Genomic DNA, 18,886 nt, shown 5'->3' on the forward strand with positions numbered 1-18,886 from the left:
GTTATATTGGCATTATAGTGAGTGGAAAACATGGCCTGATTACCCAAGGTTCCATTTGGCGAGGTCCATTAAAAAAACCTGAATTGTGTGCGTGAATATGCATTAGTCCACGACACAGTGTTTTTTTTTTGGTTGTGTTGGCTGAAAGTTTATTTTGCATTTGCTTATATACTTTTGTGTTGTGTTGTGTGTTTTTCCATGTTGACTTGTTTTAAGTCTGTTTGTTTTATTTACGTGGACGTGTAAGAATAAGCAGACACGGCTAACCAATGATAGTCTATTTGCCAACAGTTTTTGTTTTAACCAACTACTTCCAATATTTGCTTTAAGCTAAGTTAACCACTTGCTGCTTCGAGCTATGTATTTATGTGCAGATATTGACACGAAGCAGGAAAGGGAAAACGAATGTGAATCGAAAAGGAATACCTTCAAAAAATCATGTAAAGTCACCTAATAACATTAATAAAAACCTAATAAAAACAATAATTAAAACCAGAGCTACTCAACCCTGGAAGTATCAACAATAAAATACAATTTCAAAAATTTCTAGGACTGCAAAGCAGCACTGGGCGGGCCCCAGCACATGAATTTTGAAGCGTTGCATGCGTTTTACCTGGAAAAAAATAAATAATGACTGAGGAAATATTGACAAATAGAGCTGATCAGAATTGGACTCTGATCATGAGACAGAAGTTTGGTGGGGATAGGACAATGCACAGTGGAGTTATGACAACATCATCTCCTTTGGCGAGGGATAAACCTTCGCCGTACCTCAATGTTTACACGGTTTGAGGAAACGTCCCAATACTGAGACAGAGAGAGACGTCACCTTTGCAAGAAATAAAGATTCCTTTGATCTTTGACCACTGACACTGTCCCTGCAGGAGTGGAGTTGCTGTTCACGGCTCAGCATCAAAGGATTCATGGTTCATGTTTGTCCGCGATGCAGAATATCGTGTTTGAATGGCATGTAATCAAACTTTGACACCACGCCACGGTCACAACGTGTGACGATAAATCGATTTCGCAGTTAGTTTGTATCTCCATATTGTTGTGATGACACTCATCTCAATTTGAAGTGGACCTGATGTAATCCCTGGTACAAGTACCTCAAAGTAAAATTTGTAATATGGCCAAAATGGCCACTAAATGCCAAATAACAGGCTTCCTGTTGCTTTTTTCAAATTGCACCTAAGACTTTTTTGTTTGTCTGGTCATGGTTCACTGTGTATTGATTTTTGTGAAGATCGGTCAATGTGAACATGTTCCGGGGGTCTCGTGGGGCACCGTTGAGCCATTTTGCGACGCCAATTAAAAATTCCTCCAGAATACGTATATTTTTACCACTTTCTGACTCTGTGCAAATTTTGGTTAGAATTTGAGCATGTTAAAGCCCTCAAAAAGCCAATTCATTTGCAGGAAATATTATAATAATAACAAGAGGTAATGTTGGGTCCTTCAATCCTGAGCAAACACACTTTAAACATTCAAATAATCCATCCAATGTCCTATTGATAAAATGCATTGACAAAGATGCCATGTTATCTTAGTGTTTCCCTGACGATGGCCTTCAGGTATGGCATCTGAGCGATGTCTTTGCTGGACGTCATCTTGTCTCCGGGGCAAATGACTTCCTGGTTCAGCTGTTCCTGGATCTCTGGCAGCTTTGCCAGGTGGTACAGACTCCAGGAGATAGTGTTGGAGAGCCACTCGCACTGTTATCTGTTGCTAAAGCTGTCAGGGTATGAAGTGGTATAATCTTTATCTTTATAATTGTGTTAACAATAGTACATTCAAACCCCTTGTAGCATGGATATGTTTTTCCCTGGAGTAAATCACAAAAATTGTCACGGGTCATAGGCCACACATTGAGCTTGAGCACAATTAGAATAATGTTTGTACTATATTTGAAGAAATGGTTGTTAGACCAAAATACAAACATATTGAAATCCAGCAAATTTTAGACATTAAATCTTGTGTTAGAGGAAACTTATCAAGGACATGATTCCTGTCCACAGGTTGCGTGAATTGTAAATTAAAGGTTGTACTGCACTTATTTTGATATAATTTAAATTAAGTATCTATATCCCATGAAATAAAAGGTCTGTTGAAATTATTGTAATGCTTTTATGAGTCTAAGTTAGCGAACTTTGTTTCTTAATCTTCGAAAACCATCAAGATGTTTTATTTGTTTAGTTTTTTTTATTGATGCCACTAATCTGGTTTCTTTCTTTGTTTTATTGTACTTGTCTTGTAAGCCTCTTGCAGACTGGACTCGTCCCTTCCACAGAGTGAACACACACTGAGTCAACTCACCGTGTCGACTCCTGCCAGCAGGATCTCAGTCATGCTTGCCAGAGTCTCAGTGATCGTCATCTTGTCGCTGAACAGCGGGTGTGTGAGGTATGCTCCCTCCAGCAGTCATGAAACTTCTTGCTCTACAAAAAACGCCTTTAAAAGAACTCCTCACATCAGAGACCAGGTTCACGAAAGAGATTGAATAAATCTTATCGGTTTCTGCCCAGTGCTCTGAATGTCAAAGTGAAGAAATTCAATGAAGCGCGGGTGAACGGCGGGAGTAACTATTGGCACTCAAAACAGGTCAATCTGTTTTAGACAGGGTTAAAAGGTCCTGTTTTAAATGATCCTTGTGGTATTTTGACCAAAATATGTTACAGACATTTCATTAAGACCCCAAGGAACCATATCAACTGTGATAAAATGGGTATAATATGTCTCCGTTAAATAAAGTTTAGTTAAATCAAAGATTGTTTCATAAATCTGATTCAATACCTCATTAAAAGGTAAGAGTAATAAAGAGCTGAAATAGTTTAAAATAGTGCTTTTTAATACATTTAGAAACTATATTACTAATTATATGTATTATATGTACTGTGTTAGGCCATAGTGTCATTTTGTGTCATTTTGGTTGGTGGTGTGCCCCAGGATTTTGTAAATGTAAAAAATGTGCCGCGGCTCAAAAAAGGTTGAAAATCACTGTCCTACAGTATATTCATATTCATATATTTGTATATAGTTATCTTGCTCATAGTTCTTATATCAGACAATACCTGTTAATACTGTGCTATCCAATATATATTTCTTACTGTACATATCTTATTTATTTACATTCCACTTTAAATACGCACAATACTCTGCACTTTTACTGCCTTTTTTTTTGCACTTCTGGTTAGATGCTAAACTGCATTTCGGTGTATAAGTACTTTTTAAAGACAATAAAGTTGAATCTAATCTAATCTAATCTATTTGCATAATGATGTGGAATGTAGAAAAAAGTTAATTTAGGTGAACTCAAAGAAAATCAGTGATTAAGGGGGTTGTAACATGCTCCACTTTATCTTCGGAGGCTGCCGTTGCTTAGGTTACCGACTTTGAGGAGGTGATCCCAGACTGACACAAACCGTTTCCAAGCGGGAAGGTAGGGCCACAGGGACCTGGGGAAGAGGATCACGACCTGCTTGAGGTGGAACATTTTCCCAACGGAGGTAATGAACTTTTTGGTTTCCTCAGGCAAAACCTCGGTCAAGCAGCCCATACGTGTCTCAAACAACACTGAACAGATACCTACATTCAAAAAAATGTAAATAAAAGGAATATAAAGTCATTATGAATATTATGAATAGATTTGCAGGTTTTCCACTAGATTTCCACGAGCCAACTAAGTGGCTAAAATTGACTTTAAAAATCCACTGACTAACAAAAAACAAAAATGTAAAACATATCCTCCTTGGTTGAAAATGCTGATAAAAGGACTGGTAGGTGGAGCCGTGGGCTCTTTCCTTAATGTCAGTGTTTAAACAAAGCTTCATACTTACTGTTCCAATATTAGCTCGCAGAGTCGGTTTTAGTCTAACTCTCAGCAAGAAAGTAAACAAGCATGTTTACAGAGTTACCCGAGTTTCTAACATTGATCATGCCTGAGGGAGGGTTTTTTAAAGCTGTTGTAACAAAGTCTTTGGTTAGAGGTCATGTAATGAACCTAATCCTTCCTATGTGATTCTAGCAAACGCTGGAATCAACCCCACAGTTTATCTCCCTGTATCTATTCAGCGGTCAAGGCCAAATGACTGTGCAGCCGTGCCAGAGTGAAAACGCCTGAATGACAGCACGCTCACTTCCTCTCCAGACAGTTAATTCTCTGCTCCAACTACATAAAGTTACAAAAGTAACAAAACACTCAAGTAAAACTCATTTAAAGCTGTAAGATCTGATGCAGGAGTGAAAGAGTCAAGGACAACTGCAGTGAGATTGTTTGCACTGTCAACTCCCAGGCTGGCATAGAATTGTTAATAAATAATAAAGATATAAACCATCTAGAAAGGTTGAAGAGAAGAAGTTGGATGCTTTATCATCTTAACTCGTAGCCGTCATTCATTGAAATCATTACTTTTCGGGGGTTTTTCAGTGGGAGTGGGAGTGGCTTTCCTTGAGGAAATGATTGACAGATCGACAGTGTTTGGGTATCAACATCCACGGGTTCAGGATACTGCGGGTCCGCTGCCAGTTGGCCCCAATCCTAAAAAGAGGAGGATAATAAGTGGAAATGAGGCTCCAGTTCCAGTTTGGGGCAGATCTGTTCATGTACAATGAATTTAAAATGTGCATGCCCTAAAAAGAAAACCCAATCTTTTCTATGATATCTCATTGTGGAGGTCACTAGATTGCACACAAAGATTAATTCCGCAGAGGAAGTCCGTTATGGTACAAGGCTTCAAATCACGAAAAATGGCCGCTCAATTCATAATGGTAGACATTCTCTTGGGCGTAGGTAAATTACCCCAAGAGGTTTTCTTGCAGATCTGGGCATGAGCCAAACAACATTTATCTGAAAAATGTTTTCGGTCATTTTAGGTAGTTCTTGTCACACTGATGCATGTTCAAGTGCATATTTTCCCAGTTTGGTTTTACTTAGTTATTTGATGTTGTAAAAATAGAGGGAAGCGTCATGATTGACAGCTGCGACTGACTCGCTATTGCCTGTGCACATGTACATTCCTGATCAAAATCTTAAGACCAGTTAAAAAATTGCATGAATTTGCATTTTGCACTGTTGGATCTTAGGTAGGTTCTAAGTAGAGCTTCAAAATGCAAAAAGAAGAAATGGGAACAAGAGACAATTTAACTCAAATAGGCTGTTCATCAGCTGATCAAAAGTTTAAGACTACAGCCTTTAAAAGCCAAAATCTGTGCAAAAATTTGGATTCCATGTCATTTCCTGTCAAGTAATCACACTGTGAAGATCTCTTGATGGCAAAGGCAAAAAAACTCACCGTCTTTGAACGTGGTAGGATTGTTGAACTGCATAAACAAGGCCTCTCACAACGTGCCATCGCTGCTGAGGTTGGACGCAGTAAGACAGTCATTTTGCATTTCTTAAAAGATCCTCAGGGTTATGGAACAAAAAAATCAAGTGGTAGACCCAAAAAAATCTCACCGGCGCTGAGGTGGAAGAAAGTTTTATTCTCTGACGAGAAAAAATTTAACCTTGATGGTCCTGATGGCTTCCAAAGTTACTGGCATGACAAGGAGATGCCACCTGAGATGTTTTCTACGCGGCACAGTGGAGGGGGCTCGCTCATGATCTGGGGTGCTTTTTCCTTCAATGGAACAATGGAGCTCCAGGTTGTGCAGGGGCGTCAAACAGCAGCTGGCTATGTGGAGATGTTGTAAGGAGTGCAGACAGGTGTGTGGATCCAATCGCACGACTCGGAGACACAAGAAGGTGCAATTAACCAGCTTTACTGTAGAATATTGGTACACGTCACGGCAGTCCAAACATGGGTACAATAATCCACAGGAGACAGGCAGCGGCAGAGTTCGTAATCGTTTCAGTCCAAGGTCGGTACACGGGAGGGCAGTCGATCACAGGGCAGGGTATCCGGCAGGGAAAAGGCAGAGACGTAAACCGTTAAGCAGGCAGGGATCGGTAACAGGAAGGCTATCAGGAGGAATTGCTGGAACGCTAGGAACATTGAGAAACAAAGACGAACTGGCAACGCCACACAGGAACACACAGACTAAATACACCGGGTGATGAGGACCAGGTGAAAACAATCAGGGAGGAGCTGACAATCACCCAGGTGGAACACACACACGAGCGAGGGAGTGAGGAGTCTGAAACGAGAGGAGAGGTGAGTAAACAATAACAACACATAACAAGAATAAGTTATAAATCTCCAGCCAACTTAACTTAATAAACTGGGCTGGCCATAACAGATGTTGCAGCGGGCATCCCTCATGACTGAGGGCCCTCGTCTGTAACGATTGGGTTTTTCAGCAGGACAACGCTCCAATTCACAATGCCCGTCTGACCAAGACTATTTTCCAGGAGAATAACATCACTCTTTTGGACCATCCTGGGTGGGAACATTTGGGGATGGATGGCAAGGGAAGTTTACAAAAATGGACTTCAGTTCCAGACAGTGGATGCCGCTCTTGAAGCCATCTTCACCACTTGGCGCAACATTCGCACTAGCCTTTTGGAAACACTTGCATCAAGCATGCCAAAACGAATTTTTGAAGTGATCAACAATAATGGTGGAGCTACTCATTACTGAGTCAGTTTTTGACACTTTCATTTCTGTTTTAGGAGTTTTTATTTTATTTTTTAGCTGTGGTCTTAAACTTTTGATCAGCTGATGAACAGCCTACTTCAGTTAAATTGTTATTTTCAATAAATTGCCTGCTCACAACTTTTGGGCTCTTGTTCCCATTTCTTCTTTTTGCATTTTGAAACTCTACTTAGAACCTTCCTAAGATTCAACAGTGCAAAATGCAAATTCATGCCATTTTTTAACTGGTCTTAAGATTTTGATCAGGAGTGTATAGGTCGATACCTTGATACCAAAGCTCCACCCCCATATAGCTGAGACTGGCTCAAATATCACAGCATTGGGCGAAAGATGGCTGGGATATTTTGGCTTCAGTTCTGGATAGTGGGAGGAAGTGGAAATGCAACGTTATCCATGTTCAGTGTATGGGATTTGTCTTTGTTAAAATGAAAACTTTGATAAAAACTGCCCTAAGTATTCTATGGGGCAAATGATATACAGTACATGTCGCAATAGCACTAGCATTTCCACTGCCTCCATGGCCACACCTCCACACTACATGAGTGCGCTCACTCGGTTGGGGCCTACAGTCTGTTGACATTATGAAATTAGGTGAAAGTGGCTCCTAAACACATAACCAGAGGCACTACTGGTTAAGCTTATTGGCTAAATATTTTTTTTTAAAAATTAAAGAAATTCCATATTGCTGCCCTGAAGATGTACCAAATCAAATATTGACTTCAGTTCATGTTTTTTTTTTACTTAACATAGCAGCAAAAACATTAGCACAACCATCGGGAGGGGTTGGACCAACAGTTTCCCACAAAGGGACTCACAAGTGCACTAAAATGGCCCGACCGGTTACAGAGAAACTCACAACACAACACACAGAGAGAGAGTGTGACTTTATTGTCCGACGGGGGGGGGGATGATGAAGAGGTGTGTTTGCTGCGTACATTGTGTTGTTAGGGGAAAGCTAAGTAACGCTATGTATGTTGTACAGGGGACGAGCACGCAGTAACTTCATGCAGACACTGTTTGTTTCCACAACTGCAGGTATGTGAGTTTATGTATGTCCTGTTGTATTATTTTCTTAATATCCAACACGTACGTTAGATTGTCTAATTTATGTAAAGTGTATTTTATTTACGTTATTTAATTTAATTTGTTAATTATTTTATTTAGTTATAGTAATAATTAATGTGTATATTGTCATTGTATATTGTCATTGATTAATTTTTCACAAATTTTAGAGCCTTTTTATATGGTCCCCCCCATGATACCTTTTTTCGTTTTCTGAGATGTTATATCAGGGAATATAAAAGAAGAGTACTTCAAATTGCCATGTATTGTTGTACATTAATATATTTTTATGAGAGGTATGTTTTATCAGGTGTATTATATCAGGTAAAATGTACCCGACATTAGTGATGGTGTTACTAATTGTCAATAGTGTTCTAGGGTTAAAGAAAAAAAACATTCACAAGGCAGAAGTGAAGACACTACATTTACACATCAAATAGTTGTTGGTTGTTTAAAATCTTGTGTGTTAGCTTTTAAAGCAAAGAAACTGATCATTACTAATTCTTGGATGTCCACCTGACCCACTGCAAGCACTTTTATAAATGAAAAGCATCGGGGGAGTGATGCACACCATGTACTGTCAGACAATGCAACATTTTTTAAGATTGTAAAAAGGCTATTTGACAATGGAGCTCAAGTGATTTTTCAATCTATTAAGCTTTAGGTTGCATCTACAGTCCTACTGGACACAGACCCTTCTAAAAAAAAATGCATTGTCGAGCTCAACATAATTGTGTTATTTTCTAAATGTTTTCTTACGATGCAGAATCATTTTCTGATAAGTTTTAAATCGTCTCTCTAGACCCGATATTCAGTGAAAATTTTTGGAAAAAGTGTCGTTGGACTTGTCCTCTGACTGGCCTGAGAGACAAAGGTAAAGCTAAGAGAGGTACACTCACTCGGTCAGGGGTCCATAGGCCTGGTTCCTCATCTCTTGGTACAACCTCAAGAAGGGCATGTCGGTCCGGATCGGATGTTTCCCATCCTGCCTCAAAACCTGCTCTATCAGGTCCGCCTGAGCCATGTTCACAAGGGTCAGAGGGCCTAACTCCGACTTCCACAGCGGACCGTAGATCTTGCGGTGCTCAATCTTTGAGCAAATGATATGAGTTAATAAATATTTTTTTGTGGGATAGAGTGTCTTCAATTGATTTTTTTTTTATTTTTGTGTGTATTTGTGATGCTGAGTGAAAGTTTGAATGTTTCTTATTTAGGTAACAGCGTCTCAATCACTTTGCTGTCTTCTTCTTTTCTTGGATAAATCCAACAAAGCTGAGCTTTAACACCTAATGTTGTATGAAACCTGTCCATTCTTGTGCCTTGGGGCTGGACAGGTAGATCAGGTTCTATCTTAAACTACTACTTATTTACTTCCCTTCATTTACTTTTCTTTTTTCAATAAACCTCCCATCAAGTAGCCTGAAGGAGTTTATAGGCTCTCATCAGCAGGCACAGCTGTCATCACAGGGTTTCCAGTTGCCGAAGCCTTAATGTCCCTTGCAGTTATTTCATAAATATCTCAAACAATCTCAAAAGAAATACAGGTTTCCAAGCACCAATTAAAAAAGCTCTGGGGGAGTCCAATGGGTAGAATGGTTGAGGATGATTTGCTAAATTAAATTTTAAATTTTTCTATAGATGTAAAGACAGTTTTTTTAAATATATATTTATTTTTACAGCGTACTTGTACTGTAGAGTCCGGATGTGTGTCAGTAGTAGGACATTCAAAACCTGAAACACTGAATTATGTGCAAGTATCAACAGTGCCTCATTATTCCCAACCACCTTAGACGAGCTAAGGCCTGCCCATATCCTGCCACTGATTGGCTGCAACTCAAGAACTTCCTCGTTGGGTTAACGCATGGAGACTGATGACTGGTTAGCGTTACAGCCAGGGTAGGTTCAGAGTCCAACAGGGGTAGGGATCGAAGTGAGTCAGTGTTTTTGAGAAATGTTTAATTAAAATAGATTATATTACATATTATTATCGTCTATTAATGACTTATTAGTCTTTCATGATTTACATGTTAGTTCTGTAGCTTCTATTGTCCAGGTCTTGATACAGGTGAAAATGAATAGCAGCAGCAGTCTGTCAACCACATGAGTGTTCATGTAAGACACGTAACAGTACTCACCTGCATCTGTGAAGTCGTCTGGAAGTATCCCTTCACAAAGAGCCAGTACAGGTTGGTCAATATATTGGGTCCGTGCTCATCCATCGCTTTCAGTTGGTTGGTGGCTCCCACCACGGAGCTACTGCTGCGGCTGCTGGGGGAGGCGGAACTGGACACATATCGTCGGTGGGAGTCCGGGCCCAGGCCCGTATATAAATATACATATATATTTGCTATTATGTGTATTTTATCCTTTTTTGGACATTGCGATTAAATTGTGCGTTGGTGTAATTTTATCAGTTGTCTTTGACTTAAGGTTTTGTTTTATTTATATCATTTGTCCTCCTTTTGAGGGACTTTGTTCCAGATGTTTTGAATATATATATATATATGCCCACAATCAGCTGATTAGAAAAACAGAGAACTGTGAATAAATAAGAAAGATGAAGTTCCTGATATATATAATACTGAGCTTCATTAGTGTTTCCTTTTTGATAGGCAAATTTTATTTGTAACCTTTTAACCTTGTTTCACCTGTTTAGCTAAGCTAAACGACAATACATCAAACTGATTTTAAAAAGATCTTTTGAAAATTTGAATTAAATTGAATTTACGTTCAAGTCTGTGTTCAACCCTCTGTCTCCCTCCAGGGGAGACACTGTAAGACCTTTATCATATATGCTAAGCACCTGAGATGTCGATGATGGTGAAGTTGAAGGAAGGATTCCGCGGACCCAGAACTAGCTTGTATAGTAATGTTTTATACAAAGAAGTTCACAGATCAGGACAGGCACCATGGTATACCTGGAGACATTCCCAGCCAAATGCAGGAGCCTGAATTTGCAGGAGTCAAGGCCACATTATATAGAGAGGTTGCGACCCAAGGCACAACAACGTCCCAAATCCTGTGGTTTGGCAGGACATGACTGCATGTGTCTAAGCATATAATGTTAATGAAATGGTGTATTCATAAAGACATATCTTGTGCTTAAAGAGTAAGACCCATGTTCTATACTCATCCATTAACAGGTCCGAGATCATTCCCTAGGGGGAGAGAAATACATGGAGGAATTTCTGAGAATCTGAAGATGAGGGCAGCATGCTTTAACATGTGATTCTTGTTTATACCTTTGTTAAAGGGATCTATTTAGCTGAATATACCACATATTCTCCCCTTCGAGACTAAACAACAAGTTTTGAAATAATCAAAAGAATAAAACATACAGGTGTATGATCATGACTTTGACTTGACTATGTGACTTTGACTTGACTATGTGACTTTGACTTGACTATGTTATATTTATACATATATTCATATTCATATTATTTAATTTAATATTCCATTCACCCTGTAAACTACTGCTTCACTTGACTACATTATATATTACGATGTGATGTTATATGTTATGTTAGATAGCATGTTTTTTTTTTTTCTATCCTCTGAATAGTCACCATGTACATTCTGCTCCCGAATCATACAAATACACTTACTTCACATATACTTATCTTATTTAATATTCCCCACTTCTTCACCCTGAAAACTGTTGCTTCATTTGAATCTATTTGACTATGTTATATGTTATACATATATTCATATTACTTAATTTAATATTCACTTGACTGTGTTATATGTTATATGTTATGTTACATAGTATGTTATTATTTTTTCTTTTGTAAAGTCGCCTAATGCGTAGATGTTTGCCTGCCATGTCATAAGAATTTCACTGCTCCGATGACGCTGTCATTGGTGCATGTGACAATAAACTTTGATTTGATTTGATTTGATTTGATGACAAAAATAACAATCCGTCCTACAGCATAATTTTAACAATAAAGCAACTAAATGGAGTGTAAAAAGTGAGAGTGAAAAACCTATCAGGCATCTTGAAATAAACATCATACAATTTAGACAATGGCAAACTTTTTGACTCGCGGGCCACAATGGGTTCTAAAATTTGACAGAGGGGCCGGGCCAGGACCAGATGGATGGAGTGTTTTTGTGAACTAATTTAAATGACATAAAAAAAAAAAAAAAATTTTATAATACTTTTATATACTTTTATAATAATAAAAATCATTACATGAAATGATTTGGCCTTTAACAAGTAGCAAAGCATTTATTTGCAAGGCAATTTAACAAAACCCGCCTTCGGAGAAAGGCTTGCTAGCCTTTGCTATTTCAAATGCCACCAAAAAACTTACCTTGGTATTTGACTCTTGAATCTAATTCCGCTCATTTTACAGAAGGGCTCACAGGGCAAAGCGAAAAAGTGAAGGGAGATCATTTGCCCTTTCAAGCCCTCTACACCACACTCCCGGTCAAATTTAATTTAGCTGTTTCTCGGCATATCAGGCATACAGCCTTCGATTGCACTTCAGTGAAAAAGTATTTTGTTGTCCACTCAGTGTTAAACACTCGCCAGTCATTGTCCACTTTTCATTTCCTAAATCCGCTCATTTTACAGAAGGGCTCACAGGGCAAAGCGAAAAAGTGAAGGGAGATCATTTGCCCTTTCAAGCCCTCTACACCACACTCCCGGTCAAATTTAATTTAGCTGACGGTTTTATCCAAAGCGACTTACAATAAGTACATTCAACCCCGAGGGTGCAAACCCAGAACAACAAGAAGCAAGAAAGTACAATTTCTTCAAAAATGAAGTAAAACTACAAAGTGCTATAAGTAAGTGCCATTAGTGCTACTAAATTGTGAGTTTCAAAACAATTAAATTTTTTTTTTTTTATATTTGAACATGTTCGGGCCGGATTAAAAAGCCCAAAGTGCCGTATACGGCCCGCGGGCCGTACTTTGCCCATCTCTGTTCTATATTCATCCAGTAACAGGTCCGAGATCATTCCCTAGAGTGAGAGAAATACATGGAGGGATTTCGGAGAATCTGAAGATGAGGGCTGCATGCTTAAACATGTGATTCATGTTTATACCTATGTTAAAGGGATCTATTTAGCTGAATATACCACACCTTCTACAAATGTGCTCTCTGCCCTATGGCCTTCAAGACTGCGCCTGGCACACATTCCCACGCACATATACAGCATCCAGGACCAGCCTTTCACTGACACTATTCATCTTCAGCACTACTGATTATTCAGGTGTTAAGGAGCAGGTGCTCTGTGTGGTTTCGGCTCTTGTTGTGCCTCAAGCCTAAAGCTGCATTACCATCTGAAATTAAACAATTTACCCTGAGCTGAACTGTATATTTCAATACATAAAATTATATTTTCATATCCTGATCTGAAATAATTTTATAATCAAAAGTTTCTTTAAAACATTAGGTACAGCTGAAGGTTTAATGTCTTCATGTGAAACACAACACTCAACAACAGCTGGGACTCTTATTTCAGTTTCCTAATAATAATATTAACAGACAAGCCCTTTTATTCCAATGTCACATCATCACTCTTCCTTCCACACTGACACATTTCCCTGTAACCCAATACCCATGTCCAATTCCTTTCCCTCAGGAAAACCTTCCTCGCTGCTTCGTCAGTAGCAGGATTTGTTGGAGTTAGACATGGTAGCTTAACCGGAGTTTGTTTTACGTCGGCAGAAGCCAGGGGCTGGAAGCATTATGTTCCTGGGTCATCCCTCTGTCTCTCTGTCTGTCTGTCTGCTTGTCCATCCCTTCGTCCATTTGTTCATCTAATCCAACCATCCCCACTTGTGAACATGATATCTCAAGAATGAAATGACACAAATTTGACACAAACTTTCACTTCAGCTCAAGGGAAAATTATTAGAATTTGGTGGTCAAATGTCAAAGGTCAAGGTCACTGTGACCTCAAACAATTTCATTTTACCCTATAAACATTTTTTCATAAGAACACACGTTACAGCTAAGAATCGCTTAACACCTCTTTCACTATGTAGGTACCAATTGAGTCTTGTAATGTTGTGCGGTAAATTCATATTACAATTTTGTGTGTATTTTTCAGGTTGATCTACAAGTGCTCCATGTGTGACACTGTGTTCACTCAGCAGTCCCTGCTCTGCGCACACTTCAACCAGCATGTTGTCAATCATAAAGTCTCAGTGTTCAAATGCCCTGACTCCTCCTTGCACTATGCGCAGAAACAGCTCATGTTGGACCATAGGGAAGAGCGGGGTAATGTGGGACATTTTTTACATTTGCTCCCCTCTAGGCGAGCTCAAATGAATTATCGGTAAAATTTACACATTTCCTATTAATTCAGGATGTTTTTTAGCAATGGAAATGATCGGAATGTCTTCAGGACAAAGGGCAGTGAAAATATGATTGTTTTAAAAAAAGTGGTCTTGTGTCCCACTTTACCCCAGCTACGGGGTAAAGTGGTCCACTTACTTTTTCCACTTTAAAACTACCATAACAACACATGTTGTAATAGTTAAAATCCTGACAGCTAGATTGACAACCACTAATATCGGACTAGTAACAGAATCTTGGGGATTGGTCAATTAATCACATTTATGATTATTATGATTCATGTGATCTCTTGCATACCCTAGCTTACCTGCACATTGTTTCTCTGTCCAGTTGGCAGGGACAGGGATATTGTTTTTCTCTGCTTATTCAAATGCCAGTTCACGTCACTTAACTGGAGCAAGGCCATGGAACTGGTCAGCTAGTTGTTTCAAGTTTTTGGCAAGCTCCTCCTCCATCTCACCTGTGAATATTCTCTTTACCTCAGCTACTGCACCCCAGGCTACTGATTTTAATTTCCCTTTCTCTTTTTTCTTTATGAATCTTCTGAGGGTTGTCTTGTCAATATTTCTATCCCTTCCAGCTTTTCTTAAGGACTTCTTTCCTTGCATGACCTCAGCGGCTGCACTCTCCATCTCTGCGAGGGGTGTTTGGCCCCAGTTTGTCTTCCTGGTGTATAGTTTCTTGGCATGATGGCTTTTCTACAATGTTTATGACATTAAAAATAAAACATATATAAGGTAATATAACACTAGAATATGTTTAAGAATAAACTTAACTTGTGCTTCATGGTGGAGTAAAGTGCTAAACTTTACCCCACAGCATTTGTCCCACTTTACCCCACAGCCACCGTTTTACAAAAACAACATCTCTTAGCAATTCAGGCTAATCTTCAGCTAGCATCAATCACATGGTTTTATATGTTGGAAGTTCACCAACATGTATGATATAAGTTTTTCTACCTGATTCAATTTGTTTTGACACAACAGTTGATTAAGTTCAAAGCAAGAAAATTTACTTTTACATGAAAAAAAAGATTTTTTTGTGAAAAAACATACTTTCCACAACACCAGTAACAACTTCTCCTTCATGGCAAGGGGGGAATGGGAGGGGCTTGAAAACATAATGGTCAAATGACCACAAATGTGTTCCGTTGCCTAGATACAGGGGGTGTCTCACATGACCCGATGTCCCACATTACCCCGCTCTCCCCTATCAAAGTAAGATTGAAGAATTTTTATTTCATGCATGTTAATGAGTTTAATATTGACTTATGTTCCTAACATCATCATTAAGTCTGCAACAGAATATCATGCAAAATTATACAATTTCTATTTAAATTTTCTAGAAATGTTTTACATACCAGCATTAATGATATAAACTCAGAAATAGGAATCAATATGCATTTGTAGATCATTCATCCAGGTCATTCATGGAACCCTGAAGACCATCGAGGTTCCACCAAACTTGGGCATCAACCTTCCTCTCAGCATCAAGCCCACCAATTCTAATAACAGCATTAACACTAACAGCCCCAGCAATAACAACAAAAAGATGGAGGAAATGTTAATCGTCAAGACAAGGGAGAAAAGAAATCTTCTTTTGTGGCTTCACGTTCGCCACAAAAGAAAAGCAACAGTAAATCCTCAGGCCCTCCAAGCTCAAGATACACATGTGGGGACTACAGTTCCCCTCTTCAGTTCCAGGGAGGTCTTTGTGGCTCATATGAGGCATGAACATGGCAAGGTGAATGTCTGACTTCACTCTTATTGCCATTTTTTTTTGATCACATCATGTTTTTGAAATACCCGCTCAGGAAGTGAGTTCAAAATGAAGAAGATTCTCTGCATATTTCTAGCATAGAAAGACAGAAAAAGTGATCGTGTTTGGAATGGGAAACCAGATAGATAGATGGTGTTCATGAAGCATTTCTTTAGGTTACCTTAAACAGTCTCATGCTCACATTGTAGATCTTGAAGAAGCACCCATGTCGACAGTGTGACAAGTCCTTCAGTTCCTCCCACAGTCTCTGTCGACACAACTGTCTCAAACACAAGGGGCTGCGGAAGGTCTACAGATGCCCGTGAGCAGTGTTGCCAACTCCTCAGTAAGGAAAGTAGCTATTGGCTGTCCTAAAAGTCGCTAGATGTCGCTAAATGACGTCATCGCCTAATTTGCATAATGTAATGGTCGCTATAGGACGTACAGAACGTGAGAAAAAAACACCCTTAATATGTTTAGAACTTAAAATAAGATTTCTTCTACAGAAGCATATTACATTCACTTAAAAAAAAATTATTCTGTTTTTCTGGGATAATTATCTCGGAAATTCCGAAACAAATGCCCCAAATTGTACCCTGCCTTTGACGGTTTTAGTTTTATGCATTGAGAGTAATCATTGTTTAGCGTTAGGAAGAATATCAAGTTAGGCCAATCAGAAATTCAAAAGGCTGCAGTAAACCCTAACCCTAACCCTAACCCAATGGCTAGTTTGGCACCCCCCAATAAAGGCAAGTAAAGTGACCAGCATGAACAGCAGAGGCCGGCATAAACCTTTTAAGTAACAACGCAATTAAAATTGTGAACCTGAGGATGAGCATAAAATGTCAACTTTTCAGCTTACTGGAGTTAAAATTGATGTTTCTCTCTGCTTTGCTAGTCACTGTCCAGCTCTCAGTCAGCCCTTCACTAAAAGAGTGCTGTTGGATCAGCACGTTCAGATGATGCATGGCATCAAAGAACCAGAGGGAAAGACTGTCCGCTCTGAAAATGTGGAGGAATTACCTGACAAGGAAACGGTACTGTGGCACAAATTTGGAGACATGCAACTTAATCAGAGGGAAGTACTCCTTTTGAATCAATACCCTACAAGTGAATTTTATGATTCTCCCGTCCTAACCTAACCTACTATCTTGATCACCTCTACAGACCCCCAGCCCAAAGAGGAAGCCAGGGGAGGATGAGGGATTGCCAGGTTTGAGCTCCAGGGGCCGGTATTTCAAAATGATCCGACAGGATTAATCCACCTGGATTGGATTAAATCCTGATCAGATCCTAAAAACGGTCATTTCAAAGCAAATCTGATCCTGAAGATTCAGATTCAGATTTGGCAATCCAATCCTGCCTTTGATCCGGATTAAAAGCTGCTGTTGAGTATTTCAAAACTTAAGTGGGAAATCTGGATCAGTTTGATCCTAAAAATCTGGATCACCCTGATCCCACCTCAGAGGTGGATTTGAGGGAGATTATATGTTAAGATTTGAACAGTTGAAGTGTAACTGCTCCCAAAGTTATTTGTTTAATACAACTAAGCTTCACTGCTGTTTGATCAATGTTTATTTCCTTTTCACGTTCCTTTTTTTTTTCTGCAAACATGCACGCTGTTCACTGCAATGCTTTAACAAATCGGCGTCAGAAGTGCAACACAGAATAAACATCACACTACTGCGTGTAAGTGACATTACAAACTCCAATTAACAAGGAATTATGAAGGAAAAACAATGTGATTTATTAAACAAACAGTGTTAAACTATGCAGTATACATTTCAGTCTTTTAACTGCTTTTCCAGCAACTGAATTCTTAACTTCACTTCTTCTTGTTTAAGAAGTGTTAGTTAGATTTGTTCATTTGTTAGAATTATTTGTTGCTGAGCCCGTTCCGTTTCCACCTTCAGTAGTTCATTGTAGCCATCCCCCTTTTCAGCTTGCCTTTTGCGCTTACATGGTGGTGGTGGTGCCGGTGGATTCCACATCTCCTCCAAGACAGGGCTCTGGCTTGTGCTGGGCTCTTCAAATGCCAGCTCCACAGGGGTGAGGGTGACCAATTCAGCAGACAGGTTCAGAGGCTCCGTGGGGTCGATTGACTCCCCTGTACCAGCTGGCAGTATTCCAAACAAGGCTTGGGAACTCTCACCTCCTATGATGTCCAAAACCGTATCAGTGAACTCCCCACGTTTTATGGACTTGTTCCCTGTTTGGGGGTTTTTCGCCTCAGAATGGTCCTTCGTAGCCTTTTGCTTTAAGTTTTTCCACCTAAGCCGAACCTGCTCAACACTCCGCCGTTGGCCACTACCAGTGGCATTAATTTGCCTTGTTATGTCGGCCCATATTTTATTTTTTACTTTTGAGGACAGAGAACTCTGTCCAGGACCACTAAAACCTCCAAAAAGGGCCTGGTAATTGGCACGAACTCCCTCCAAAAGGGCCGTTGTCTCTGCTGTTGTGAAATTACTTCCTTTATTCTTCTCCATGTTGTCTGAGAAAGCCCTATCACTAAGGAAGGCCTTAAATACCATAAAGCTAAATTGAAAGCAGGTGAGAAAGAACAGGTCACAGACTTTAAAACTGGGCTCGTTAGGTCAATGACCTTTGCTTCTGCAACATGACATCCATAGTACATGTCCTGCGGCACCGTCAGAGACGATACAAGCCTCGTCAGTATGTCCAACGAGGTAATTTCATTGAGCAGTACTCAAATGATGAGCTTTATGCACGGTATAGATTTCGAAGAGAAGATATTTTGTATATATGTGAAATTCTTCGCCCACATCTTCAACGTCCTACAAGAAGGAGTCATGCCTTACCTGTGGAGGAGCAGGTGCTTATTGCCCTACGTTATCTAGGGAATGCTGACCTTAAAATAACCAACTGTGTTGTGAGATGGCCTGGTTCTGTACGTGATGCACGGATTCTAAGAGAAAGTCATCTCTACAGAAGACTGCAACAAACTGCGCCGGATGGTATCCTCCTGGGTGACAGTGGCTACCCACTTCTACGGTGGCTTATGACCCCCTTTGCTACTGTCACTGTGACCCACAGCAGAGGTATAACAATGCACACAGCGCAACAAGGGGAACAATTGAGCGTATCAATGGTGTTTTAAAACGCAGATTTGCCTGCCTGAACTATCTTCGTGTGGAGC

General features: G+C 39.6%; 1 pseudogene; it reads right to left on the reverse strand.

The window, feature by feature from the left end:
• Positions 1–1,541: 1,541 nt before the first annotated feature.
• On the reverse strand, positions 1,542–18,215 carry LOC128425217 (sterol 26-hydroxylase, mitochondrial-like; annotated as a pseudogene).
• Positions 18,216–18,886: the final 671 nt, after the last annotated feature.

The sequence above is a fragment of the Pleuronectes platessa genome, chromosome 19 (assembly GCF_947347685.1).
Source record: "Pleuronectes platessa chromosome 19, fPlePla1.1, whole genome shotgun sequence".
Lineage (NCBI taxonomy): Eukaryota > Metazoa > Chordata > Actinopteri > Pleuronectiformes > Pleuronectidae > Pleuronectes > Pleuronectes platessa.